The sequence below is a fragment of the Zalophus californianus genome, chromosome 11, assembly GCF_009762305.2.
Source record: "Zalophus californianus isolate mZalCal1 chromosome 11, mZalCal1.pri.v2, whole genome shotgun sequence".
NCBI lineage: Eukaryota > Metazoa > Chordata > Mammalia > Carnivora > Otariidae > Zalophus > Zalophus californianus.
Genome location: NC_045605.1, coordinates 65,587,427 through 65,614,841, shown reverse-complemented (window position 1 = coordinate 65,614,841; position 27,415 = coordinate 65,587,427). Strand labels below are relative to the sequence as shown.

General features: G+C 37.7%; 1 protein-coding gene and 1 pseudogene across 3 annotated transcripts in view; one reads left to right on the top strand and one right to left on the bottom strand.

Annotated features, from left to right (window-relative positions):
• The window catches only part of SBF2 (SET binding factor 2), a 474,770-nt gene that overhangs the window by 32,313 nt on the left and 415,042 nt on the right, over nucleotides 1-27,415 (top strand). The gene's annotated exons all lie outside the window — the stretch shown is intronic.
• On the bottom strand, nucleotides 2,438-4,686 carry LOC113914351 (annotated as a pseudogene).

Here is a 27,415-nt window from a genome sequence, read left to right as displayed (position 1 = left end):
TCTCTCTGTATCTCTCTGTCTCAAATGAATAAATAAAATCTTTAAAAAAAAAAAAAGTTGCATCGTCTTTTCACTGAGCCAGCCAGGTGCCCTTAAGGACAGGATTTTTTATGTTGAGTGAGAGGAAAGAAGTACATGCAAATTAATAGTAATAGCTAACATTTATTCAATTCTTGCTAGATACACAAAGCACATGACAAATATTTCATTTAATCATCATATTTTACTGATGTGGAGATACTCTTAATTATTTCCATTTTACAGATGGAAATTAGAGGCTTTAGGTAACTTGTCTGGAGTTTTGCATCTTAGAGTAAAGGGCCTGGGATTCAATCCCAAGCATTCTCTCTACAATCTATATTCTTTTTTTTTTTTTTAAGATTTTATTTATTTGAGAGAGAGAGAATGAGAGATAGCAGGAGAGGGAAGAGGGTCAGAGGGAGGAGCAGACTCCCTGCTGAGCAGGGAGCCTGATGTGGGACTCGATCCCGGGACTCCAGGATCATGGCCTGAGCTGAAGGCAGTTGCTTAACCAACTGAGCCACCCAGGCACCCCAATCTATATTCTTTTAACACCTGAGCTGTCTAGCTTCATTTTAGTGAAATGAATTAAATTTTCCTTGTTTGAATTTAAATGAGATTGGTTCCAAGGAAACCAATTATAAAGGGTACAGAAAAGATCTAGAAATCCAAGGGCTTGGTTCATAGGAGCTGAAGCAGGGAGCCTGACCCAGGACCCTGAGATTATGACCCAAGCCAAAGGTAGATGCTTAACTGACTGAGCCACCCAGGCACCCCTGGATACCAGTTTTATTTTATTCTGATCAGTGTTCCAGTTTTCAGTGAGGCCTAATTGTGGAGTCTTTCTGTGCTTCTACACTACCCCACATATTCTTGCACTAAACTCTGGTTGTGAAGTGATTTAAGTGAATCTGCATATAGTTCTGGCAATTGGAAAGAGCCCAAATGGCTTAATACTACCACCTACATCCTTTAAGTAAAGCATAATAATTCACTTCGTTGATGTAAATGGGATTAATCAATTAGCTGGGTGGGAGGAACAGGGATTTGCTTGTGGTATTACTGACCAGGAAATGTAATAGAGGTTGTGCTTCCCTTTTTTGACATAGTTGCCCCAGTATTAGAGTGAAGAGACCCAGGTTTATGGCTCTGCTACCCATTAGTTATGTATGATCTTAGATAATTCTCTCAATTTCATGGGCCAGAGTTTTCTTTCTGTAATTTGGATTAGTCAAACTGTTTTTTTTTTCCCCCAGAAAAGCAGCTTTTTAACAAAATCGGTCATTGTTCACAGCATTTAGAAATGGTTAGAGATAGCAATAAATCTGAAAAATGAGAGGAAATAATATCAATCTAAGTAAACATTAAAATATTGATGCAGCTTAACTAGGAAAGTCTAATATCATTCAGCATTATTCTTTTTTGTTTATGAAAAAGGAATGTTGGGATAATATATCTTCATAGATGTGACATTAACTTGTCTACTTTTGCTACAGTGTATTTGTTTTTTCTCATTTATATTTCAAATATTTATAACCATTTTCTCTAAAGAATTTGACAAATGGGTAGATTTGTTGTTTTTTTTTTTTAATGCAGTGCTTTCCTAGGCTTTTCATCCAGACTCAACCTGATAAGGGGGCAAAAGACCAAATGCTTTCTTGTCGTTGTTGGAGAATCTTGATCTATGAATTATCTTAAAGTATCAATAAATTAAATTATACTATGATTAACTATTAGTAATATCTTAGGTCAATAGGAATTCTTACCTTTTGTGAGAAAAAGTACCCTTTAGCAAAAACAATTGCAGCCTGCCCCCAAAGTAATCACTGTGCTCTTAATATTGATAGATTAATATTTAAGTATTGGTAGATGCTGTGATTTAGAGATTCTTTGTTGTAACTTTCTGTTTCTCCATAGAATCAGGAACACAACCGGAACAAAAAGAAGCTTTAAAAAAAGAAAAAAATTTTTTTTGGCAGTTTAACTTCTTTATTCTTCTATGTATAATTACTTTGTAGGATCAGAAAATATCTGTTGCAAAGGTGTGTATAATCCGGTCTCTTATGGCAGGTCTCCCTTCTTAAATGTAAAGGTGTAGTCTGGATTCCTGTTAAGAAATGAGAAATTCGAGGTGCTTGGGTGGCTCAGTTAAGCATCTGCCTTCGGCTCAGGTCATGATCCCAGCGTGCTGGGATTGAGCCCCACGTGGGGTTCCCTGCTCAGCAAGGAGCCTGCTTCTCCCTCTCTTTCTGCCTGCCACTTCCCCCTGCTTGTGCGCTCTTTCTCTCTCTGTGTGTCAAATAAATAAATAAAATCTTTAAAAAAAAATAAGAAATGGGAAATTCTAGGACATGACAAGGATGTGAGGAAACACTGACTTACCCCAAGACAAAATGAAATTGAGACCTGTTTGGAATCATCTACTGTGGTCTGACATAGATGTCTCTAACATCATGTCACTTTCATTCATTTTAGTTTCAAAGGTTTCTTCCAAGGAAGGTCTGGAATCTGGAGTTTTCCTTGAGGTTTCCAGTAGTGCAAACCCCATTTCCTCTGCAATCCATTTTTCTACTTCAAATTCCCTGAAATCCCATAGAGGTGAAATAGCGTTTTTTAGTGTCTTCATTGATGCACATCAAAGTCATAACATTTTAATTTATTTTTAATGTCTGCTCCAGTGTAAGCTTCAGAATCACCAATTTACATTTCAATGCAATAACCAAGCACTGTAACAGAAAATATTGCTTAAAACTAAGGGCTTTGTGGAAATAACAGCATTTTCAGTGTTGCCCATCAGACTGTGGATATATGCTATGGCAGAATAGGTGGATGAGTTCTGAAGAATTAACACCAGTGCCTGATGGTGATAATCCAGTGCCTTGGCAGACTTTTTAAACTTCTTGTGGACATGTCCCAAATTGTTCAACAAAGGTTCCCATTTGTCAACTGTTACCTTGTTCCCAATTGCTTTAATTTTTTCCAAAGCATCAAGAAACCATTTTTCTGCTATTTTCCATTCTTCATTCTGAAATGCAAGCATACCAACCTTGTGCACAACAAAAGGATGTTCCAGTGCAGTGCTTAGTTGTGTAAAGCTTAGGGCTTGGCCAAAGAATCTTTTAGCCAATTTTGTACTGGTCAGTCCATATTATAATCCAGTGTAGAGCACTGGCAAATGAGCCTTTCATCACCTGCACTCCTATGAAGCAGCCATGGCCTGGTCATGCTCACTCTCAACTGCAAACAAGTGCCTATATGCTACCCACGGGGGCCTGTACGTCTTCTCAAGTGTTGTTACTTTGCTGAGATACCTCTGGCATGTTCATTTTTATGACCAAGCATGAGATAATAGCATCCCGCTGCAAACCAATTGGTGTGCAGTTGGATTGCACACCAATTAATAAGAAAGAGAAAAGTCTATTTGCTTTATTCAGTTCCACAAGTGTCCCTATATGTACAGGTAAACAGTTTGCGTGGAAAGGATCTTTTACCATTACTACAAAAGTAAGCTTGTAGCACTATTCATTCATTCATTCATTCATTCATTCTTTCATTCAGAGAGCATACTGACGGAGGGGAAAGGGAGAGATACAATCTTAATTAAGCAGGCTCCATGCCATGAGGGAACCCTGCCTGGGGCTACATCTCACAACACTGAGATAATAACCTGAATGGAATTCAAGTCGGATGTTTAACTGAGCCACCCAGCCCCCCAGTTTGTAGCACATTTTAAAATCACAGTTATAATAATGTCTCTCAGCTAAAGACACTGTCACATCCAGATTCTCTTGCAAACCATCTACATAATCAGGGAGGACAGTTTCACTAGGATTATTATACTTTTAAATTTGTTCTCAAACAGAAAGCATAGCAATTCCTGTTCTTCAGTACAGAGCATGCTAAGAGGTAGTGACTCAGGAAGTTCATTTTCTTCTTGAGCTGTCAGCATGTGGTGTGACATTAAAAGATCAAATGCTTCAAAACAGGAGGCGTGGAGTTTCAAAACGTCTTTGTAAGTATAGGTTGCTAGGGCGCGGTTATCCAGGGCATCTGAGATTTTCCCTCCTAAGAGATAAATGGAACTCTTTTTCGAGGACCGTAACATTTCCCAATCATTGGAGGGGTCTTTAAAGCCACTTTCATCAGGTATTTCTCAAATAACCTTTTGTTGATTGGCTCCTCCATATCAAGAACATCAAGAGCCTGCTGATGCCTTCTTGCAGCATAATGGCATGTAGCTAGAAGGTAGAGACATGCTGCATACGGTTTGTCCAGTTTTTTTTTTAAGATTTTTTTTTTTTTTTTTGAGAGAGAGAATGAGATAGAGAGAGCATGAGATGGGGGGAAGGGTCAGAGGGAGAAGCAGACTCCCTGCCTAGCAGGGAGCCCAATGCGGGACTCGATCCTGGGACTGACCTGAGCCGAAGGCAGTCACTCAACCAACTGAGCCACCCAGGCGCCCCCGGTTTGTCCAGTTTTTGTGACTGAAGTGTATGAGCTGCTTTGTGATACTGTGCCGTCAGGTAAAAACACTGAGACAACCAGTAAATGTCCTGGGGTTCTCATGAGAGAGTGAAGCTACTTTTCTGCACAGAATAGAGCCCCTTGATACTGTTGCTGGTCCAGCTACTGCCGAGTGCGTTTCCGCTGCCACTACAGGTTCATGGCTGTGCAGCCGTGGCGTCCAGCCGAGCACATTCCGACTTTCCCTCCGTTCCACTGCCTGCCAGGCCTGCCCTGAGCCTGTGTTGCCTAAAAAAAAAATATTCTAAGCAGCTAAAATTACTGCCTTAAAGATTGGGCACTACTGTACTGACAGGGCTTACTTTTGATTTTATACAGTTCTTAAGTCTATCTGTTGCACCCCCTGAAAAAAAAAAAGACAAGTTTTCAGAAACAAGTTGTGGCTCTGTTTCTACTTACTTTTTCCCATCATTCTTTAAAAGTTTTTAAAAATCAAGTTATATATTCACATAGCTTAAAATCAAATAGTTCTATGAAGCATATTAAAAAACCTAGTATTGTTCTCCAGTACTCTGTCACCGCCTTTTGTTTTTCTCATCCCCAGAGGCAACTCTGGAAACTTTTAAAGCTGATTCTTTGGATATTTACTGCTTGTGGCAGAGGCTGCTAGTTGTCCCCCTTCCTCAGAAGTGGAACCTCTGGTTTTTAGCTGGGTACATTGCTACCTGAAATATAGACATGCTGCAGTTTCCTTTTAACTAGTTGTGGTGATATGACTAAGTACTGAACAGTAAGTCATGTGACTTCTGGAAGGTGTTTAAGAGTAAGGAGCAAAGCCTTCATTAACCTTTCCTGCTGGTTAGAAGGAGGATATTAGGGACACCTAGATGGTTCAGCTGGTTAAAGAATCTGCCTTTGGCTCAGGTCATGATCCCAGGGTGCTGGGATGGAGTCCCACATTGGGCTCCTTGCTCAGTGGGGAGCCTGCTTCTCCCTCTGCCTGCCACACCCCCTGCTCGTGCATATGCACTCTCTCTCTCTCTCTGACAAATAAATGAATAAAATCTTAAAAAAAAAAAAAAGAAGAAGATGGATGTTATAGTTGGAACTTGAGCCACCATCTTGGACTGGGAAGTAAAAGCTATATATTAAAGATTGTATAATGAAAGGATAATCATGGATTCTCCATACCAGTCCTAGAATTACTTCATTTATGTGAAAGAGAAAAAAAATTTCCATTTTAAGCTCTTGAGGTTTTGGTCTCCTACAGCCCAACCTAACCCTAACTAATAAAACTCCATGTCTGTAAATAAATCTTATTACTATTTTTTTGGTTAAAAATATTTGATTGTATTTCTTGATTTCTTGTCATGAAAATGGGGATTGACTTTCACCTAATCTATTACATTTGCCTGCTCAGACACACCTCCCTCTCACCTGGCATCTTCCCATTATCTTGTTACATTGTAGTTTTGGTGAAGTCAGTATTCAGTGCTTTCATTTTGACTGTGTAAATGAACTTAATAATCATTTGTTGTTGTTTGTTTGCTTAGTTTCCTATTGCTTATCATTAATTCAAACTCAACTAATTCTGCCAATTATCTAAAATCTCTCCACCAGCCTTATCTTCTTGAAGATCTTTCTCCTTGGGCCTTTTGAGATGCTTTAATTTATATTGATTTCTGTGATGCACCACTGATATCCTAGAATTTATCTTCCCCCATCATTCTGAGGATTCCCTTTTTTTCTCTTCCTTGTGTTAGATCTCTATTCTTGGATCTCACCTCTTATTTTTTTCCTTAATTTTGTTGAGCATATCTTCCAGTGGCATCTTGAGTAAGGGAGGGTACAAAGGAAGTAATGTTACTGAGGCCTTGCATGTCTGAAATGTTTTATTCTTGATGATTTGGATTAACCAGAAATAATTTTCCCTCAGAAGTTTCAAGTTATCGATCCATTGTTTTTTAGATTTCAGGATTGCGGAGGGTCTGGTGCTACTCTGATTCTCAGTCTTTTGTGTGGTGTTTTTTTCCTTCCCACAGAGCTTTTGGGATCTTACATGTGTTCCTGTTTTTTGAAACTTCATGCCTTTTAGTGGGTCTTTTTGTATTCATTATTCTAGACCTTCAGTAGGCTCTTCTAAATTGGTAGCTTGTGAACTTAAGTCCTTCCATTCTCCACTGTTTCTCTTCTCTTTTTGGAAGCCCTGTTTTCATCTGTTTTGTTTTTTTTTTAACATTTTATTTATTTACTTAGAGAAAGAGAGCGTGCAAGCAAGATAGAGAATATGAGCAGCGGGGGAGGGGCAGAGGGAGAGGGAGAAGCAAATTTCCCACTGAGCAGGAAGCCACATGCTGGGCTTGATCCCAGGACCCTGGCATCATGACTTGAGCTAAAGGCAGATGCTTAACCAGCTGAGCCACCCAGGTGTCCCTGGCTTTTGTTGTTGTTGTTATTCTTTTTACTCTTCTGTTAGTTTCTTCCCTTTTTCTTCCATCTCCTTTTCATTTCTGCCATTAAAAATATTTCAACAGCTCTTTTTGTCTCTTAATACTCCTTTTCATAACATTTGGTTCTTGTTTTTTATGGTTATAATATTTTCTCTTATGTCTCTAAAGATATTACTGATTTTAAAAAATGCTTTTGTTTCCTTGAAGAAGTCTTTTTCTTCTAGCTTCCCCTCCCTAACTTTGTTTTAATCTTCCATGTTAGAGGCTTTCTTTAGCTTTCTCCTAATCTTGTAGTCATTGTGAGGTTTTGGACTGTTGGCTTCACCATTGGTTAAAAATGGGCGATCTTGCTGGGATTGGGTTTGATAACTTCCCTTTTTTTTATATTTTTACCTTTGGTTTGTCAGATTTCCCAGAGAAGGGTCTTTCCATTTCTTGCTGGGAGGTATAGATTTGGTTGCCAGAATTTGGGGAGTGGGGTAGAGGAAGATTTGAGGTTGCAGAATTCACTATGCAAACTTTTACACAGTTCCCTCTCTTTTCAGTTTCATGTTCCTCCTCTCAAATGCTAAGTATTCCCCTAGGCCAATTATTCTCTTTTAAATTTTTACCTGATAGTAAATCTCAGTTCTTCTGCTGAGATGGAGCAAGTACAGTCACCTAGGTGCATAGAGAAGTGAGAGTATCTGGGGATCTAACTGCTGCTTAACTAGGCATTTAAACAGTTCTACTCACATTTAATTTCTAGAAGTATCTGGTACTGCCAACTGCAGAGCTTGTTGAGAGTTCTGAAGTGTGAATCAGGTAGCTTCTTTTCATCCCTGTGATAGCTTAGGATTTAGTGTTCTGAGGTGAGCTGATTCAGGTTATCTGGCTGCCTTTCAGCTTTGTGCTTGCATTGCAAATCATTGTTTCTTTGCTAGCACCTCTCCTTTATTTTAAAACTTTTGAAAGTTTTATTTTGGACTGTTGGCTTCTAGTAATTTTATTTGCTTATTGACTATAATACCCAATCAAGTTTCTGCAAAATCATTTTAACATTTCACACTTTGCTGGATGTTAATTATTTTGCAAGGTTTTTTGCTTCATTAAAATGAGATGTCAGGGGCGCCTGGGTGGCTCAGTCGGTTAAGCATCTGCCTTCTGCTCAGGTCATGATCCCAGGGTCCTGGGATCGAGTCCCGCGTGGGGCTCTCTGCTTGGTGGGGAGCCTGCTTCTCCCTCTCCTTCTCCCTGCTGCTCCCCCTGCTTGTGCTCTCTCTCTCTGTCAAATAAATAAATAAAATCTTTAAAAAATAGATAAAATGAGACATCAACTCTTAAAAAGATGTTTTCTTTTTAGAGCGTGAGCCAGGTGGGGGTAGGGCAGAGGGAGAAGGAGAGAGAAAATCCCAAGCAGGCCCCACGCCCAGCGCACAGCCCGACTTGGGGCTCCATCTCAAGACCTGAGATCATGACTTGAACCAAAATCAATAGTCAGATGCCTAACCGACTGAGCCACCCAGGCGCCCCTTAAAAAGGTGTTTTTAAAATTAAGATAACATTTCTTACAATAAGAAGACAACTGAAAAATGTGTTCATGTGTCTACTTTGCTTTATTGGCTAGGGCTGATACTGTTTTTCTTCCTTTTCCATTATAGTCATAACAGAATGATGATGTTATGAATCTTTTCTCTATGAGCTCTCAGCTCTACCTGTTGGCTAATATTGGTAGATATTAAACCAGAATAGAAAGGGGTTCTGGTAAAAATAGAAAATTTAGTAATAATCATAAAGAAATGTGAGCCATTTTTTACTTTCATTTGGCAAATATTTATTGAATGCCTGTTATGTACCAGTAATGCACAAGATGAACATGGCCCCTGCTCTTATGGAGTTTATTAGTCAGTTTGAGAGCATTTAAAAAAGCCTTCAGGAGCGCCTGGGTGGCTTAGTTGGTTAAGCATCCAACTCTTGATTTTGGCTCAGGTCATGATCTCAGGGTCGTGAGATCGAGCCCGCTGTTGGGCATGGAGCCTGCTTAAATTCTCACTCTCCTACTCTGCAAGCTCCTCCCCCTACCTCGCGCACCCTCTCACATAAAAAAAAAAGTCTTGAATGACTGTTATGACTGTTGCCTACAGTGTCAAACTATGTTAATGTTTACAAATACTCCAAAACATTGTGCATCTCAAATTTTAATGTGCATGTGAATCTACTGGAGAATGTTACAAATGTAGATTATGATTCAGTAAGTCAGAGGTGGGGCCTGAGATTCTGTATTTCTTTCTTTAAAAAAATTATCCTTTTTAAGTATGATTTACATATAAAATTCACATATTTTAGGTATATATAAGTCAACTTTTGACATGTACATATGTATCCATATCTATCCAATTGTTACAACCACTCTAAAAACAGCATTTTTAACAAGTTCCAGGTAATGCTAATGCTGCTTGGTTTGAGAACCACACTTCTGAGTGTCAAGGCTATAATCATCAATTCAGACTTGAATCACTCCAACTGAGGTAACTCAATATCAACAGGAACTTTTGGGTTTATTTTTACTTTAAAAGTGGTCATGACTATATATATACATTTTTAAATTGTTTTGAATGGAAAAGGAGCCTTACGGATTAAAAGGATACCAAAGTTGGGTGATGAAAATTGTCCTGTTCTTGCCTCCTAGCTACACAGTTTCCCTTTGCAGAGCCATTTGTTGCATATCCTTCTTTAGATATTCTGTACAGAGAAAAGTAATTATGTATTTAAATTCTCCACTTATTGGGCGCCTGGGTGGCTCAGTCGGTTAACTGTCTGCCTTTGGCTCAGGTCATGATCCCAGGGTCCTGGGATCGGGCCCACATTGGGCTCCCTGCTCAGCGGGAAGGCTGCGTCTCCCTCTCCCACTCCCCTGCTTGTGTTCCCTCTCTTGCTGTGTCTCTCTCTGTTAAACAAATAAATAAAATCTTAAAAAAAAAAAAATTCTCCACTTACCTCCTTTTTTACATTCATGGTTGCAGTTCTAAAGACCTTTTTCTTTGATATTTTTTGTTTTTAAAATCAGATTTTATCTTTTATTTTGTAACTTTAAGAAAATTGAAGTAAAATTTATATAGAATAAAATGCACAGATCATAAATAGTTTGAATTTTAACAAACGGATACATCCTTGTAATGTAAATCTCAGTCAAGGCTTTGATGCTTAACTTGGACAGGCTTCTGGCATGCTTATTTTGATGTTTCTAATTCCGTGATCACACTAGGATTTAATAAAGCATTAATGAAAAAAATTAAAGCATTAATGAACCACTGTTTTATTGCATATAGGACTCATAGGTGCTTTTGAGTTATTATCAAATACTTCAAAAGAAATAGACTTTATTTTTTTTTCTAAGATTTTATTTATTTATTTGATAGAGATGGAACACAAGCAGGGGGAGTGGGAGAGGGAGAAGCAGGCTTCCCGTGGAGCAGGGAGCCCGATGCGGGGCTCAATCCCAGGACCCTGGGACCATGACCTGAGCCAAAGGCAGATGCCTAACTACTGAGCCACCCAGGAACCCCTCGACTTTATTTTTTAGAGCAGTTTGAGTTTCATAGCAAGATTGAAGGGAATGTACAGAGTTCCCATATACCCTTTACTCCCGCATGCACAGCTTTCCCTATTATCAACATCTTGTACCAGAACAGGACATTTGTTACAGCTGATGAATCTAAACTAGACACATCGTAATCATACAAAGTCCATACAAAATACAGAACAGTTTCAGTACCCTAAAAATCCTCTGCATTCTGCCTATTCCTCTCTCCCTCTTTCTTAACCTCTGGCAACCAGTGTTCTTTTTACTGTCTCCATAGTTCTGCCTTTTCCATAATGTCATATAGTTGATATTATGCCATATGTAGCCACCTCAGATTGGTGTCTTTCACTTAGTAATATGTATTTAAGGTCCCTGTATGTCTCTCCATAGCTCAATAGCTCATTTCTTTTTAGCTGTGAATAATATTTCATTCTTTGTATGTGCCATAGTTTATTAGTCCATTTATCTACTGAAGGACATCTTGGTTGCTTCCAAATTTTCGCAATTATGAATCAAGCTACTCTAAACATCCATGTGCAAGATTTTGTGTGGACATGTTTTCATCTCCTTTGAGTAAGTACCAAGGAGCACAGTTGCTGCATTGTATAGGAAGAGTATGTTTAGTTTTGTGAGAAACTGTAAAAGTGTCTTTCAAAGTGGCTGTACCATTTGCATTCCTACCATCAGTGAGTGAGTTCTTGTTGCTTCCTATTCTTGTCAGCATTCGATGTTGTCAGTGTTTGGATTTTGGCCATTCTAATAGATGTGTCATGGTATCTCATTGTTTTAATTTGTAGTGCCCTAATGAAATATGATGCTGAACATTTTTTTATGTGCCTATTTGCCCCTTCTGCCAATCATTTTTGGTGAAGTGTTTCTTCAGATCTTTTGCCCATTTTAAAATTATTGGGTTGTCCATTTTCTTAGTGTTGAGTTTTAAGAGTTCTTTGTATATTTAGGATAACAGTCTTTTATCAGGTATGTTGCTTACAGATATTTTTTCCCCAGTCTATGGCTTGTCCTCTCATTCTCTTGAATTGGCTCACTTTTTAGAAGGGAATTCTGAAAAAGATTGAAGGTTAACAAAAGTTCTGATACAGAGAATATTTTATAATTTTATGATTTAAGATAGGTCTCCAGATAAAAAATGTTACAAGTACTATTTACACATTCAGTCACTTAAGATTTTTATTAATTTTGTGAAATATCTATAAATTACATTAACCTATGCATTATTCAGAATAGAAAAACACTTTAGTTACCCTCCATTGTCTCCTTTTTTCCCTAAAGGATTTTATTTATTTATTTACTTACTTACTTACTTACTTGCTTACTCGTTTATTTAAATTAGTGGAGCCCACTCTGGGGGCTGAACTCACAACCCTGAGATCAAGACCTGAGCTGAGATCAAGAGTTGAGTTAAGCAACTGACTGAGCTACCCAGGTGCCCCTCAAGGATTTGATTTGATTTATTTTATTTTATTTATTTTTAAAGATTTTATTTATTTATTTGACAGAGAGAGACACCAAGAGAGGGAACACAAGCAGGGGGTAGTGGAAGAGGGAGAAGCAGGCTTCCTGCTGAGCAGAGAGCCGGATGAGGGGCTTGATCCCAGGACCCCGGGGTCATGACCTGAGCTAAAGGCAAATGTTTTAACGACTGAGCCACCCAGGCGCCCCTTATTTATTTATTTATTTATTTGAGAGAGAGTAAAGTGAGAGAGATCACACAAGGAGAGGGAGAAGCAGACTCCTGGCTGAGCAGAGAGCCAAATGCAGAGCCCGATGTGGGGCTTGATCCCAGGACCCTGAGACCATGACCTGAGCCAAAGGCAGATGCTTAACTGACTGTGCCACCCAGGCACCCCTCAAGGATTTTATTTTTAAGTAACCTCTATGCTCATTGTGGGGCTTGAACTCCCAACACTGAGATCAAGAGTTGCCTGCTCTACCAACTGAGACAGCCGGGTGTCCTCTGCTTCATTGTCTACTTAATAAAGTTTCTTCATTATCTTGTTTTAACCCATTTCCAATTTTTATTCTTATTGTTTTAATTTGTAGAGATATACAAAGCACCAGCCAAACTGAGCCATTCTTTATTTTCCACAGAGCTCAGATTCAGGGTTTTGTGTGTTCTGTCTTTCTCCTCTCTATTCAGAATCTTCTATCCTGGGGCGCCTGGGTAGCTCAGTCGGTTAAGCGTCTGCCTTTGGCTCTGGTTGTGATTCTGGGATTGAGCCCTGCATTGGGCTCCCTTATCAGCAAGGAGCCTGCTTCTCCTTCTCCCTCTGCATCTCCCCCTGCTTGCATGCGCACGCTCTCTCAAATAAATAAATAAAACCTTGAAAAAAAAAAAAGAACCAAGGATTGATGTTTAATGCTTCCCACCAGAAGCTAGGAAGAGGCAACGTGAAATCAACACCTTGATTCCAGACTTCTGGTGTCCAGAATCATGAGAGAATAAATTTCTGTTTAAAAAAAAAGGAGGGGGGGCGCCTGGGTGGCTTAGTCGTTAAGCGTCTACCTTTGGCTCAGGTTATGATCCCAGGGTCCTGGGATCGAGCCCTGCATCGGGCTCCCTGCTCGGCAGGAAGCCTGCTTCTCTCTCTCCCACTCCCCCTGCTTGTGTTCCCTCTCTCGCTGTGTCTCTCTCTGTGAAATAAATAAAATCTTTAAAACAAAACAAAACAAATCTTCTATCTTTTGAGTTAAGTACCGCCTTTTTCATGATACCTTAGGGAAGACTAACCTGAGAATATAATATAAAATATGCAAAACTTACTATATGATGATGTTTATTGCAGCATTATTTATAGTAGCTAAATATTGGAGACAACCATAATCTCTAGCAACAGTGGAATCATTATAATGAAAAGTGATGTTGGGACATATAGACACATGGAAAGATGATTATGGTATAGTTGGGAAAAAAAAGCCAAATACCAAAATCATACATACAATGTAATTACAGTTCTGAAACAAAATACAAATGAAAATAGATGAAATGAGGAAGTATACCAAAATAAGTTGTTAGTGTGGTAGAATCACATGTGTTTGTTTCCTCTCATTTTATAAATTTTATGTAATACATGTAAAATTGAATAATTACAAATTGTTATGGTAAATATTTGTGCATTTTATTTTACTGTTTAAAGGTTTGGTCAAAGCAGTGTTGGGAAAACCCCAAAATGAACCACATAAAGTGTTGAATATTGGGTAACTGCTTGAAGGGGTTTGCAGCGTTTTATGGGTTTTATGGTTAGCTATAAAAGAGTTATGTACTCTTAGTGACAAGGAGAGCTGAGCGACATCTGAATGTGATGTTTTGATATGGTAGAATTGGTGAAATTTTATTATTTTTATTTTTATTTATTTATTTTTTTTTAAAGATTTTATTTATTTGAGAGAGAGAGAGAATGAGAGATAGAGAGCACGAGAGGGAAGAGGGTCAGAGGGAGAAGCAGACTCCCCGCTGAGCAGGGAGCCCAACGCGGGACTCGATCCCGGGACTCCAGGATCATGACCTGAGCCGAAGGCAGTCGCTTAACCAACTGAGCCACCCAGGCGCCCTATTTTTATTTTTTTTTTATAAAGGTTTTTATTTATTTTTTGACAGAGAGAGACAGTGAGAGGGAACACAAGCAGGGGGAGTGGGAGAGGGAGAAGCAGGCTTCCCGCGGAGCAGGGCGCCTGATGTGGGGCTCGATTCCAGGACCCTGGGATCATGACCTGAGCCGAAGGCAGACGCTCAACAACTGAGTCCTGGTGCCCTGAATGGTGAAATTTTAATCTTCTAGTGTCTGGCTCTTTGAAGAAAAGAAAACATTCTTAAAAAAATCATGAGGTATTGCCTGTGAGGAGAAGAGAAGGTAAAATAAGATGGGAGTGCTGATGAGTGCAGATATTGAAAGGACGTAGAGAAGGGAAGGACAGGGATTTCTGGGTGGCTCAGTCAGTTTAGTGTCACCTTCAGCTCAGGTCATGATCCCAGGGTCCTGGGATTGAGCCCTGTATCAGGCTCGCTGCTCAGCGGGGAGTCTGCTTCTCCCTCTGACTCTCCCCTCCCACGCCTGGCCTGTGCTCTTTCTCTCTAATAAATAAATAAAATCTTAAAAAAAAAAAAAAGAAAGGGGAAGGACAGCCATATAAACAGAGATGACTATAAAAGTAAGACACTAGAGTGTAAAAATAGTGTGGAGAAGGCCAAAGCTTGGAATGAAGCTTGTGAGAAATGTTTAAGTGCAGAAAAAGCTTTTAAAATTGTTTTAGGAGCAATAACAACAAAGAAAGAAAGAATAGTCCTGCTGTTTGGACTGTGGTATTATATTTGTAAATTGTCAGAGTGAAAGCAGAACTTTTCTATTCTCATTTGGCTTTGATCTTTTATTTCAAGGATAATTATCTCTATTTTTTATTTTTATTTGAGTATAGTTGACATAGAATGTTACATTAGTTTCAGATGTACAGCATAGTGATTCAACAAGTTTATAGGTTATACTATGCTCGCCACAAGTGTAGCTACCATCTGTCACCATGTAATACTTTTACAATTGAGTATATTCCCTAAGCTGTACCTTTTATTCCATAAAACTTATTAATTCCATAACTAGAGGCCTCTGCCTCCCTCTCCTCTTCACTCATTTTGTCTATAACCCTACCCCCCTTTCCTCTGGCAACCATCAGTTTGAAGGAGAATTATTTTTAGAATAAAGAGGATAAAAGGCCTATTGTTCTTTTATAATTACTTATCAAATATATTATGTAAGATTTCCATGTTTGTTGTAAATTTAAAAAACAGACCTGTATGGGGAGAAAAACACCACCTATATTTATGCCAGTCAGATAAAATAATTATTGATATTTTGTTGTGTACCCTCTCAGAATCCTCTTAAGCATAATGTATATATGCAATATATTTTTATAAAAAGGAGGTAAAATTGCTGTTCAGTAGTTTCTTCTTTTTCTCAGAATTTAATTTCCTCAGAAATATATTCTAAAGTTTTCCATGTCAGTAAATGTGGACTATACTATCTTTTGAAAAACGTTTATTAAATTATAGCATGCATACAGAAAAGTATCCAAGCTACACAGCTCAGTAAATAATCTTCAAAATGAACACATTCATGTAACCACCACTTAATTTAAGAAATAGATCATACCAGTATCCTGGAAGCCCTCTTTATGCACAATTCCAATCCTGAACCCTTCCTTTTCTCCAAAGATATACTGTTCTGATTTCCATGGATTATTATTCTTGCCTATGTTTGTACTATGGAAGAGTATAGTAAGTGGTCTTTTGTGTCTTTCTTCTGTCACTCAGCATTGTGTTTTGAGATTCATCTTTGTTGTATGCAGTTGTGGTCTGTTTTTATTGTTCTATAGTATTATATTTTATGAACAAACCAAAATGCATTTATCCATTCTACTATTGATAAGCTTTTGAGTTGTTTGGAGTTTATTCTGTTTACCACTGTACATAGTGCACATAGTTTTGTGCCTGATGCATAGCAGGCATACAATAAATATTTGTTGAATTTAAGAATGAAATGTCTCACATTTCTTTATAATTACTACTGAACTTTCTCTGACTTACAAGAGGTTAATAATATAGATACCTTTATGTTCTTCCTGCTGGTGCGAAGACCTTATCCCTCTTGACTTGTGCGTTGCTACTGTAGTTTAATTATGTTTAAAATTTAAACCCTGGGGCACTTGGGTGGCTCAGTCAGTTAAGCCTCAGCCTTCGGCTTAGGTCATGATCCTAGGGTCCTGGGATTGAGCCCTGTGTCAGGCTTTCTGCTCAGCGGGGAGCCTGCTTCTCCCTCTTCCTCTGCCTGTCACTCTTCCTGCTTGTGCTTTCTGTCAAATAAATAAAATCTTTAAAAAAAATAAAATTTAAGCCTTGTAGAATAGTCAGTATTCATTTAGATTTAATGGCATATTTATTCTCTCCATTACTCTTTTCTTTCCTGCTTTTCCAAGGATTCCATCTGGCATAATTTTTCTTCTGTCTGAAGTACACTTTACTTATAATAGCCCAAAAGAGGACCAGCCCAAATGCCCATCAACAGATGAATGTATAAACAAATTGAGGTATATCCATATAGTTGAATACTACTCAGCAATTAAAAGGAACAAATTATTGGTATGCACAATCACATGAAAGAGTCTCAGAATAATTATGCTGAGTTTTCTGGGTGGTAATTCTGAGAATTCTGTTTTTGTTTGAAAGTGTGTTTGTTTTACATTCATGCTTGAAAGGTATTTTTTAGGGAATAGAATTTTATGTTGGCAGTTATTAGCTTTCAGCAGTTTGATGATGTGTTTCCATTGTGTTTTGGCTTCTATTTTTTTAACTGGAGGTAGCTGACTTTTTTTTTCATGAAGGTAATCTGATTTCCTTCCTTTGGCTGCTTTAAGCATTTTTTTCCCTTTGTCTTTGAACACAGTATGATTTTCTTTGTACTTATTTACTTGAGTTTCATAGGGCTTCTTGAATCTCTGTCATGATGTTTTAAATCAGTTTTCAAAAATTTTAAGCCATTATCACTTTGATAATGATAATGATGGGCTTCTGTCCCATTTTCTTTCTCCTTTTGGAACTTTTCACTTTCCCACTATATCCCCCTCTGTCTCTTACTCCCTTCCTTTTGTTTTTGTTATATTTTATCCTTTTGTCTCTTTGTATTTTATTCTGCATATTTTCTTCTGACCTGTATTCTGAGCTGCTGTTAATCCCATTCATGGAATTCTTAATTTTGGTTAATTGTTTACTCCAGTTTTAGATTATTTATTTGGTTCTTTTGTAAAAAATAGTTCAAGTTTGGGATGCCTGGGTGGCTCAGTCAATTAAGTATCTGCCTTTGGCTCAGGTCATGATCCCAGGGTCCTGGGACTGAGTACCACATCGGGCTCCTTGCTCAGAGGGGAACCTGCTTCTCCCTCTCCCTTTGTCTGCTGCTCCCCCTGCTTGTGCTCTCTCTGACAAATAAATAAAATCTTAAAAAAAATAGTTCAAGTTCTTTGATGATTTTATCACTTTCGCCTTTTATTTCCTTGAACATATTTACCATTTTTGGGGGGCTTATTGAGATATAATTGATGTAAATAAACTGCACATCTTTAAAATGTACAGTGTGATGAGTTTTGATGTGTTTATTCTGGTAAAATCATCACCACAATCAACATAATGAACATATTCACTACTCCTGTAAGTTTCTTCGTGTGTCTTTATAGTCCTTGCCTCCTATTCTTTCCCCTGCTATTACTCCCTATCCCTTAGTAACCACTGATCTGCTTTCTGTCACTGCAGATTACTTATATTTTTGGAAATTTATGTAAATGTAAAGCGTGTACTTTTTGGGGGGCTTCTTTAAGTTAGCATAATTATTTTGAGATTCATCATGTGCCTGTGTGTATTAAATAGTTTCTTTTTATTGCTGAGTTGTGTTCTGTTGCATGGATATATCTCAGTTTGTTGATCCATTTATCTATTGAAGGACATTTAGGTTGTTTACAGTTTTTGGCTATTATAAATAAAGCTGCTAGGAACATTCTTGTATAAGTGTATCCATGGGCATAAGTCATGGGTATTTTCCCCTCCCTCCCTCTCTTCCTCTCTTCCTCTCTCCCTCCCTCCCTCCCTCCCTCCCTTCTCCCCCTCCCTTCCTTCTCTACACCCAGCATGGAGTCCAGTGTAGGGCTTGAACTTACAATGTTGAGATCAAGACCTAAGCTGAGATCAAGAGTCAGACACTTAACTGAGCCATCCAGGTGCCCCTTGCAGTCTGTTTTTGATAACTATTTTCTGGATCCCTGTGGGGGAATCTATTGTTGCTTTAAAAAAAAAATCTTTCCTTTTATGCCTACTCATATTTGATTGAGTATTGGATATTGTAAATAGAAAAGTTATAGAAGTAGCTTAAGGTTTAAGTATAAAGATTTATGCTTGCTTCTGGCAGATGACTAGGGGCACTAGTGATTCTGTATCACCTTAATCCAGTTTAAGTACTGAGATGATTTGAGGCTAGGCTGTAATCCCAAAGACAGTTTAATTTTAGGCTTTCTTGGGAGTAGCTCTTCAGGGTATGGATTCTAAATACATGGTATTTAACTATATGCCTTTTCTTGGTGGGCTTTGGACTCCAGTTTTTGTTCTTTATATTATGTGCCTGTTCAAGCCCTGCTTATTTTCTAAATCGTTAGCTAGATTTGCAGAGTTGCACTAGGGGAAAAGTAGTCCAAAATACAGCTCTTATCTCTTGGGTTCCTTCTCCTTCTGGATCTGTTTCCCATAATTCTTTTTTCTGCCTTGGTGACTCTAATTAATGCTATAATCAGGTGATTTTCATATTCTGTTCAGCTTTTCTAATTGTTTGCATTAGAATAGTTGATCTAAATTACTGAATTCACATGACTAGAAGTGAAAGTCACACTTCTTAATTTGAACTTTTTTTTTTTCAAATGTTCATGGTTATTTTAATTTCTCTTTTGTACCTTTTCTGGTCATATAAGGATCATAAGTCTTAAAAAGGTTATTTTTTTTTTTAATTTTTTTTTTTATTTTTTAAAGATTTTTATTTATTTGAGAGAGAGAGAGAACGAGAGATAGAAAGCACGAGAAGGAAGAGGGTCAGAGGGAGAAGCAGACTCCCTGCCGAGCAGGGAGCCCGATGCGGGACTCAATCCCGGGACTCCAGGATCATGACCTGAGCCGAAGGCAGTCGCCCAACCAACTGAGCCACCCAGGCGCCCAAAAAGGTTATTGATACTCATGTTGGGTGGTGAATATCTAGATGTAGTTATGATTCAGGTTTCCTGTCATGGATTAATAAAATTCTCTAGGGTATTGTCAGTGATGGTCTTAAAGTGTGGTCAGTGATGGTCACCAAAGAATTGTGAAAAACTAGAGAAATGTTAGCAAGATAGTTGCTATGGAAGTATTTCCTCAGTTTTCACAAAAGGCAAGAAGTTTGTGTAACTATACACTTGGTGTTAGTGATGGTCAAGGCTCTCAAATGGCTTTTAAAAAAATGTTTCATGATTGCTTGAAAAAGGACATATAATTAGCATTTATTCATAAAAACAACAAAACATAAATTAGTTGTATTTATTGGATACTCACAAATGTTGGCAGTGAGCTAAGAACTTGATACTTATCTCCTTGTAATCTTTATAGGTACTTTAAGATACATATTTGTAGTAGAAGACACAAATGTTCACCAATACATGTTTTTCTTTCCTTGGCACACAGAAATGTTACCTTTGTAGCCTTCCTTATATACAAGGAGGGCCATATGACTAATTTTAATCAATGAAATAGCAGATTGGTGTGTCACATCTGAACTGAGACATTTGAGAGATACTGTACCACTTGCTGTTCTTCTTTACCACACTTCTACAGACACACTGATTTTCTTTTTGTCCAGCCAACCCACCAGGCTTGTCCCCAGTGTTTTTTCTGATTTGAATACTTACATCCTTTTCATCATAGGGATAAAGGATAATTCATTTAAAAGATGACATTTGACTTAATGACCTCAATATGAAGAAAAATAATTTTGAAATATGGGCTTTTGATTACAAATAATTTTGTTGCCATCATTTCAAAGGGTAGAAGTAACAAATAAAATCTACCAGCTATAACTGCACATGGAAGATGTTGTTATTGATTAATCTGGTAGTAACAAAATCCTCTTGCTTTTAACTAAATTTAGATCTTTATGACCTGGGAAAAACAGAATTGGTTAGGAAAAGGAAATTCATTATGGCAGAAATTGAGCCCCCCAAAATTCACAATGATAGATGCTAATATTTAAAAAAATTTGATATGAATATTAAACAAAAATTGTTACTGTAGAATGTACATGTTGAGGAATTGCTCTAGCAAGTCAGCAAATAAACATTTTTTTTTTTTTTTTAAAAATGATTTGGGGTACCTGGGTGGCTCAGTTGATTTAGTGTTTGACTCTTGACTGTTGTTCTCAGCTCAGGTCTTGATCTCAGAGTCATGAGTTCAAGCCCCGCATTGGGCTCCACACTGGGCGTGGAGCCTACTTTGAAAAATTTTTTAAAATTTATGTACAGAAAATTAATCAAGCTAGGATATTGGCTTACTGGAATTGGCTCAGAAAAAAAAAATACATCCTTGGTGTCAGAGTAAAACATTTGCTGAATCAAAATGAGGGGTAAAAAAACTATCAACCAACTTTCCAAATGAAACATTAAAATTCTTCTGCATATCTATTTTTAGTATCTTAATATCAATCTTTTTTCCCCTGAAGGTTCATTCTTTATTTTGATACAAAAAATAAACCTTTTAACCTACAAAGAGTGTCATTTGTTTTCATATTGTTCTAAAGCAATATTTTCTAAATCTCATGCTGTGAATATCCATGGAAGAACAAGGGAGTATATAAATGAGAGAAATAGATGTTTGTATTGAGATGCTAAAATTATATTATTATTTCTGGATCTTTGATTAATAATATTGCTATATCGGTATTAAATAATTGTGTCTGTTGGGTCCTTTGGGAAGAAGATGCTGAGTTGGAGTTAGTACAAGAGATATATACATGTATTGGAGAACAGTGCCTGTGAAAAATTAAAGGATGCAGGATGGGGCTGGGAAAGTCTCCTCACCGTGATGCAGATCTGACAAGTCTTAGCTAACACAATGGGGAGCTCTAGAGCAAAGATTGCTTTTTAGAGGAGTCCCATGTTGTGCAGAAAAACCAGGTCCTAATACCTTAAACATGCACAGTCATTGGTTGGGATATGCCTGGGAAGATTGTGGATTTGGCTGGAAAGCTGAGGCAGAACCTAAAGGCTCTAACAACTAATTACCCTCTCTGCAGCATAATCCTAAGTTCTTTCTTAAAAGGAGATCTGGTTCATCTCCTTGACTGCAATACTAATTATAGTTTGTTTGTTTGTTTCTTTCTTTCTTTCTTTCCTTGAGAAGTATCATAAGTTGTTTAAAATAATACAGCAATTTTGAGAAAAAAAGGTTTTTTGTTTTGTTTTGTTTTTTTTGACTAGGGCTTATACAAACAGGTTAAAGAAAAATAAATGGGTACTTTTTAGTGTAGAGAATCTTAAATATCACTGGTATAGATAAGATTATGAGGTAAAGATTACTCAGAATAGGGGCACATGGGTGGCTCAGTCGGTTAAGCTTCTGCCTTCAGCTTAGGTCATGATCCCAGGGTCCTGGGATTGAGCCCTGTGTTGGACTCCCTGCTCAGTGGGGAGCCTGCTTCTCCCTTTCCCATTCCCCCTGCTTGTGTTCCCTCTCTCACTGTGTCTCTCTCTGTCAAATAAATAAATAAAATCTTAAAAAAAAATTTACTCAGAATAAGAACATCTGAACAATGATTTGGCATTAGAAAGATTTTTTTCTTTGAGGGGGGCTTGGCTGCATAATTCTTATGCTTTCATATAAAAGGAAAATAGCTCTTTTTGTACCATTGTGATAAAGATTAGAACATATTGCTTATCGCATATGTGAAGAAGTCCTGTCAAAATGTTAAAAATGGAGAGAGTAACAAAGTAACTACTCTAAAAAGGATAACTAAAGGCCTCAATGTGCATTAAGATGAAGCTTTTAAAGAGAGGACACTGTAAACAGATATGAAAATCAGTATTAAAAATAAGTCCTATAAACCCATTTATCTCCTTTGATTGAAAATATTGACTTAAAAATATTGTCTTCTATTCAACATATGCAAATCAATAAATGTGATACATCACATTAAAAATGAAAGATAAAAATCCTATGATCATCTCAATAGATGTAGAAAAGATATTTGAGAATATCCTTTAATGATAAAAAACCCTCAACAGGGTACCTGGCTGGCTCATTCAGTAGAATATGCGACTCTTGATCTCAGGGTTGTGAGTTAAAGCCACATGCTGGGCGTAGAGCTTACTTAAAGAACCGCCCCCCCCCCAAAAAAAACCCACCTCTGGCCAGGTTGGGTATAGAAGTAGCATACCTCAACATAATAAAAGCCCTATATAACAAACCCCTAGCTGAAATTATATTCAATGGAGAAAAATTAAAAGTGCTTCCTCTAAGATCAGGAACAAGACAAGGGTGCCCTCTATTAACCACTGGCATTCAACATAATACTGGAAGTCCTAGCTAGAGTAGTCAGGCAAGACAAAGAAATGAAAGGCATCCAAATTGGAAAGGAAGATGTAAAATATCATTATTTGCAGATGGTGATATGATTCTATACGTTGAAAATACTAAAGACTCAACTAAAAAACTGTTAGATGTAATCAGTGAATTCAATAAAGCTGTAGGATACAAAAACAAATCTGTTGCATTTCTATACACTAACAATGAACCATCTGAAAAATAAACTATTCCATTCACAACATCCTAAAAAATAATAAAATACCTAGAAATAAATTTAACCAAGGAATTGAAAGATTTATACAATGAAAACTACAAGACTTTGTTGAAAGAAACTAAAGAAGACACAAAGAAATTGAAGAACATCTTGTATTCATGGATTGGAAGAATTAATATTGTTAAAATGTTCATGCTACTCAAAGCTATCTACAGGTTCAACACAATTCCTATCAAAATTCTAATGACATTTTTCAAAGAAATAGAAAAAACAACAATCCTGAAAATTATATGGAACCACAAAGACCTCACATAGTCAAATAATCATGAGACAGAAAAACAAAAGTGTAGGTGTCACACTTCCTTACCTCAAACTATACTACAAAGCTATTGTAATGAAACGTTAGGGTACTGACATAAAAATAGACACATAGACTAATGGAACAGAATAGAGAGCCCAGAATTAAGTCTGTGCAAATACAGTGAACTAATATTTGATAAGGGAGCCAAGAACATTCAGTTGCAAAAGGATAGTCTCTTCAACAAACGGTGTTGGGAAAACTGGATAACCACATGCAAACAAAAACAAAACAAAAAAAAAATTGGACCTCTGTCTTACATCACTTACAAAAGTTAACTCAAAGTGGATAAAGACTTAAATATAAGACCTGATACCATAAAACTCATAGAAGGATAACCTAGAGAAGTTCCTCAACATTGGTATTGACAATGATTTTTTTTGGATATGATACCAAAAGCACAAACAACAAAAAACCCCCAATAATTGGAACTATACTCAACTTAAAAGCTTCTGCACATCAAAAGAAACAATAAAATGAAAAGGCAACCTATGAAGTGGGAGAAAATATTTGCAAAGCATGTTTTAGATAAGTGGTTAATATCCAGAATTTATAAAGAACTCATACAACTCAAAATCGAAAAACCAAACAGTCCAATTAAAAAGTGGGCATAGGATCCAACCCACCCTCCTTGGCAGGCATCCCTCCAGAGTGGCTCCTGCCCTGCCACACCTGGCAGGCAGCTGTGACTGGGACTGTATCCAATCCAAAGTGACTCCTGGCAGGGGTGGGTTGAAAACCCCATACAGCAGCATGTCCGTATTTCCTGAAGCTAGGTTTAGCTGGCTGGACACAAAGCAAGCCCTTTCCTTCAGTGTATCTACAGCTGTGGTATAGAGGTTAATTGCTGATAGGCTGAGTACTAGCCCTGTCCACCAGTGAGCCCATGGTGGCTACACACATGCCTCTTAACAATGCAGGCAGCAAGCACTGCCCAGTGCATCCACAATAGGCAAAGAGCATCATTGCAGCTGGGCTGAAGGTAATTGTGGTTCAGCCACGATAGGAGGGTGCATGCAGCCCACAGAGGGGACACTTCTAGAGTACCTGGTTCTGGTTCAGGTGCTATAGGGCATCATTGGACCTCAATACACAAGGCCGCTACTTTCAAGATAAGGAGAGGTAGCTGGCCTTCTAATATGTAGAAACAGAGTTAGACAAAATGAGGAGACAGAGGAATATGTACTAAATGAAAAAAACAAGGCAAAATTACAGTAAAAGAGCTGAATGACATGAAGATAAGCAGTATACATGATAAAGAATTTAAAGTAATAGTTACACTCACTGGACTTGAGGAAAGAGTGGATGAACTCAGTGAGAACTTCAATAAAGAGAGAAAATAGAAAGAAGAACCTGTCAGAGCTGAAGAATTCATTAACTGATATAAAAAATACACTGGAGGGAATCAGTAGCAGTTAGAGGATGTAGAAAAATGTACCAGAAATCTGGAAAGCAATCAAGGTGAACAGCAAACAGAAAAAAAAAGTAAAAATTAAAAATGAGGATAGGTTAAGGGAACTCTGTGACATCATAGTCTAACAACATTCACATTATAGGGATCCCAGAAGGAGAGAAAGGGAAGAGGGCAGAAGACTTATTTTTTTTTAATTTTTAAAAATTTTTTATTATTATGTTAATCACCATATATTACATCATTTGTTTTGGTGTAGTGTTCCATGATTCATTGTTTGTTCATAACACCCAGTGCTCCATGCAGAATGTGCCCTCTTTAATACCCATCACCAGGCTAACCCATCCCCCTACCCTCCTCCCCTCTAGAAACCTCAGTTTGTTTTTCAGAGTCCATCATCTCTCCTGGTTCATCTCCCCCTCTGACTTACTCCCCTTCATTAGAAGACTTATTTGAAGAAGTAATAGCTGAAGCCTTCTTTACTCTGGGGCAGGAAACAGACATTCAGGTCCAGGAAGCATAGAGAGCCCCTATCAAGATAAATCAAGGAGACCCACACCAAGACATAATAATTAATATGTGAAAAAAAAATGATGAAGAGAGAATTAAAAAAAATTTTTTTTAAAGCAGCAAGAGAAAATAGTTACATATAAGGGAAACTCTGTAAGTCTCTCAGTTGATTTTTCAGCAGAAACTTTTCAGGACAGAAGGGGGTAGCATGATAAGAGTCAAAGTGCTGAAAGGAAAAAAACCTACCCAGCAAGGTAGATTGAAGGAGAGATAAAGAGTTTCCCAAGCAAACAAAAGTTAAATTTATCAGCACTAAACCAGCCTTACATGAAATGTTAAAGGGAATTCTATAAGTGAAAAGGGCCATAACTAGAAGTAATAAAATAATGAAAGGAAAAAATTTTACAGGTGAAAGCAAACTTATATTAAAGGTAGCAGATTAATCACTTATAAAGCCAGTATGGCGGTTAAAACACAAAAGTAATAAAATAAATTGTGTCTACAAAAATTAACCAAGGGATATGCAAAATAAAAAGATGTAAAATATGACATCATCTACATAGAACATGGAGGAGAGAGTAATGATTTAGTGCTTTAAATGTGTTCAAACGTACGTGACCATCAACTTAATATAGACTGCTGTGCACATATAAGGTTGTATATGAACCAAATGGTAACCACAAATCAAAAACTTGTAATAGATACACAAAAAATAAAGAGAATAGAGGGGCTGGGTCAGTCGGTAGAGCATGTGACTCTTGATCTTGGGGTCATGGGTTTGAGCCCCATGTTGGGGATAGAGTTTAATTTAAAAAAATAAAGAGAATGGTATCCAAGCATAACACTAAAAAAAGCCATCAAACCACAAGGTGAGAGAGCAAGAGAAGAAGGAACAGAGAAGAACTACAAAAACAATCAGAGAACAATTAACAAAATGGCAGTAGGTTAATGTCTATAAATAAATGTAATTGGATTAATGCTATAGTCAAATGACATAGGGTGACTGAATGGATAAAAAAACAAGATCTATCTATATGCTGCCTACGAGAGACTAATTTCAGAGTGAAAGACACATACAGACAAAGTGAAGGGTTGGAAAAACATATATCATGCAAATGGAAGTGAAAAAAAAAAGCTGGGGCAGCAATGCTTATATCAGACAGAATAGACTTTAAAACAAATACTGTAGCAAGAGACAAAGACACTACATAGTGATAAAGGAATCAGTTGAACAAGAGGTAGCAATTGTAAATACACACCCAACATAGGAGCATCTAAATTCATAAAGCAATATTAACAGACATAAAGGAAGAAATTGACAATAATACAATGATAGGAGGGGGCTTTAACACCCCACTTACATCAATGGATAAATCATTCAGACAGAAAATTAAGGAAAAACGTGGCTTTGAATGACACATTAGACCAGATGGACCTAACAGATATATACAGAACATTCTATTCCAAAACAGTAGAATACACATTCTTTTCAAGTGCACATGTAGCATTCCCCAGGACAGACTTCATGTTAGGCTACAAAACAAGTCTTAAAAATTTTAGGAAGATCAAAATCATGTGAAGCATCTTTTTGACCACAGGAGTATGAAACTAGAAATCAATTACAAGAAAAAAAACTGTAAACACACAAACACGTGGAGGCCAAATGATATACTACTAAACAGTGAATGGGTCAACAAACAAGTCAAAGAGGAGCGGCACCTGGTGGCTCAGTCAGTTAAGCATCCAACTCTTGATTTCAGCTCTGGTCATGATCTCAGGGTCCTGGGTTTGAGCCCCACATCAGGCTCTGCACTCAGATTCTCTCCCTCTCCCTCTGAGTGCCCCCCACACTCTATCTGTCTCTCTCAAATAAATAAATCTAAAAAAAAAGTCAAAGAAGAAATTAAATACATGGAGACAAATGAAAATGTAAACAAATGGTCCAAAATCTTTGGGCTGTGGCAAAAGCAGTTCTTTTTTTTTTGTAAAGATTTTATTTATTTATTTGACAGAGAGAGACAGTGAGAGAGGGAACACAAGCAGGGGGAGAGGGAGAGGGAGAAACAGGCTTCCCGCAGAGCAGGGAGCCCAACGCGGGGCTCGATCCCAGGACCCTGGGATCATGACCTGAGCTGAAGGCAGACGCTTAATGACTCAGCCACCCAGGTGCCCACAAAAGCAGTTCTAAAAGGAAAGTTTATAGTGCTATAGGCCTACCTCAAGAAATGAGAAAAAAAAAATCTGAAACAATGTAACCTTCTATCTAAAGGAACTAGAAAA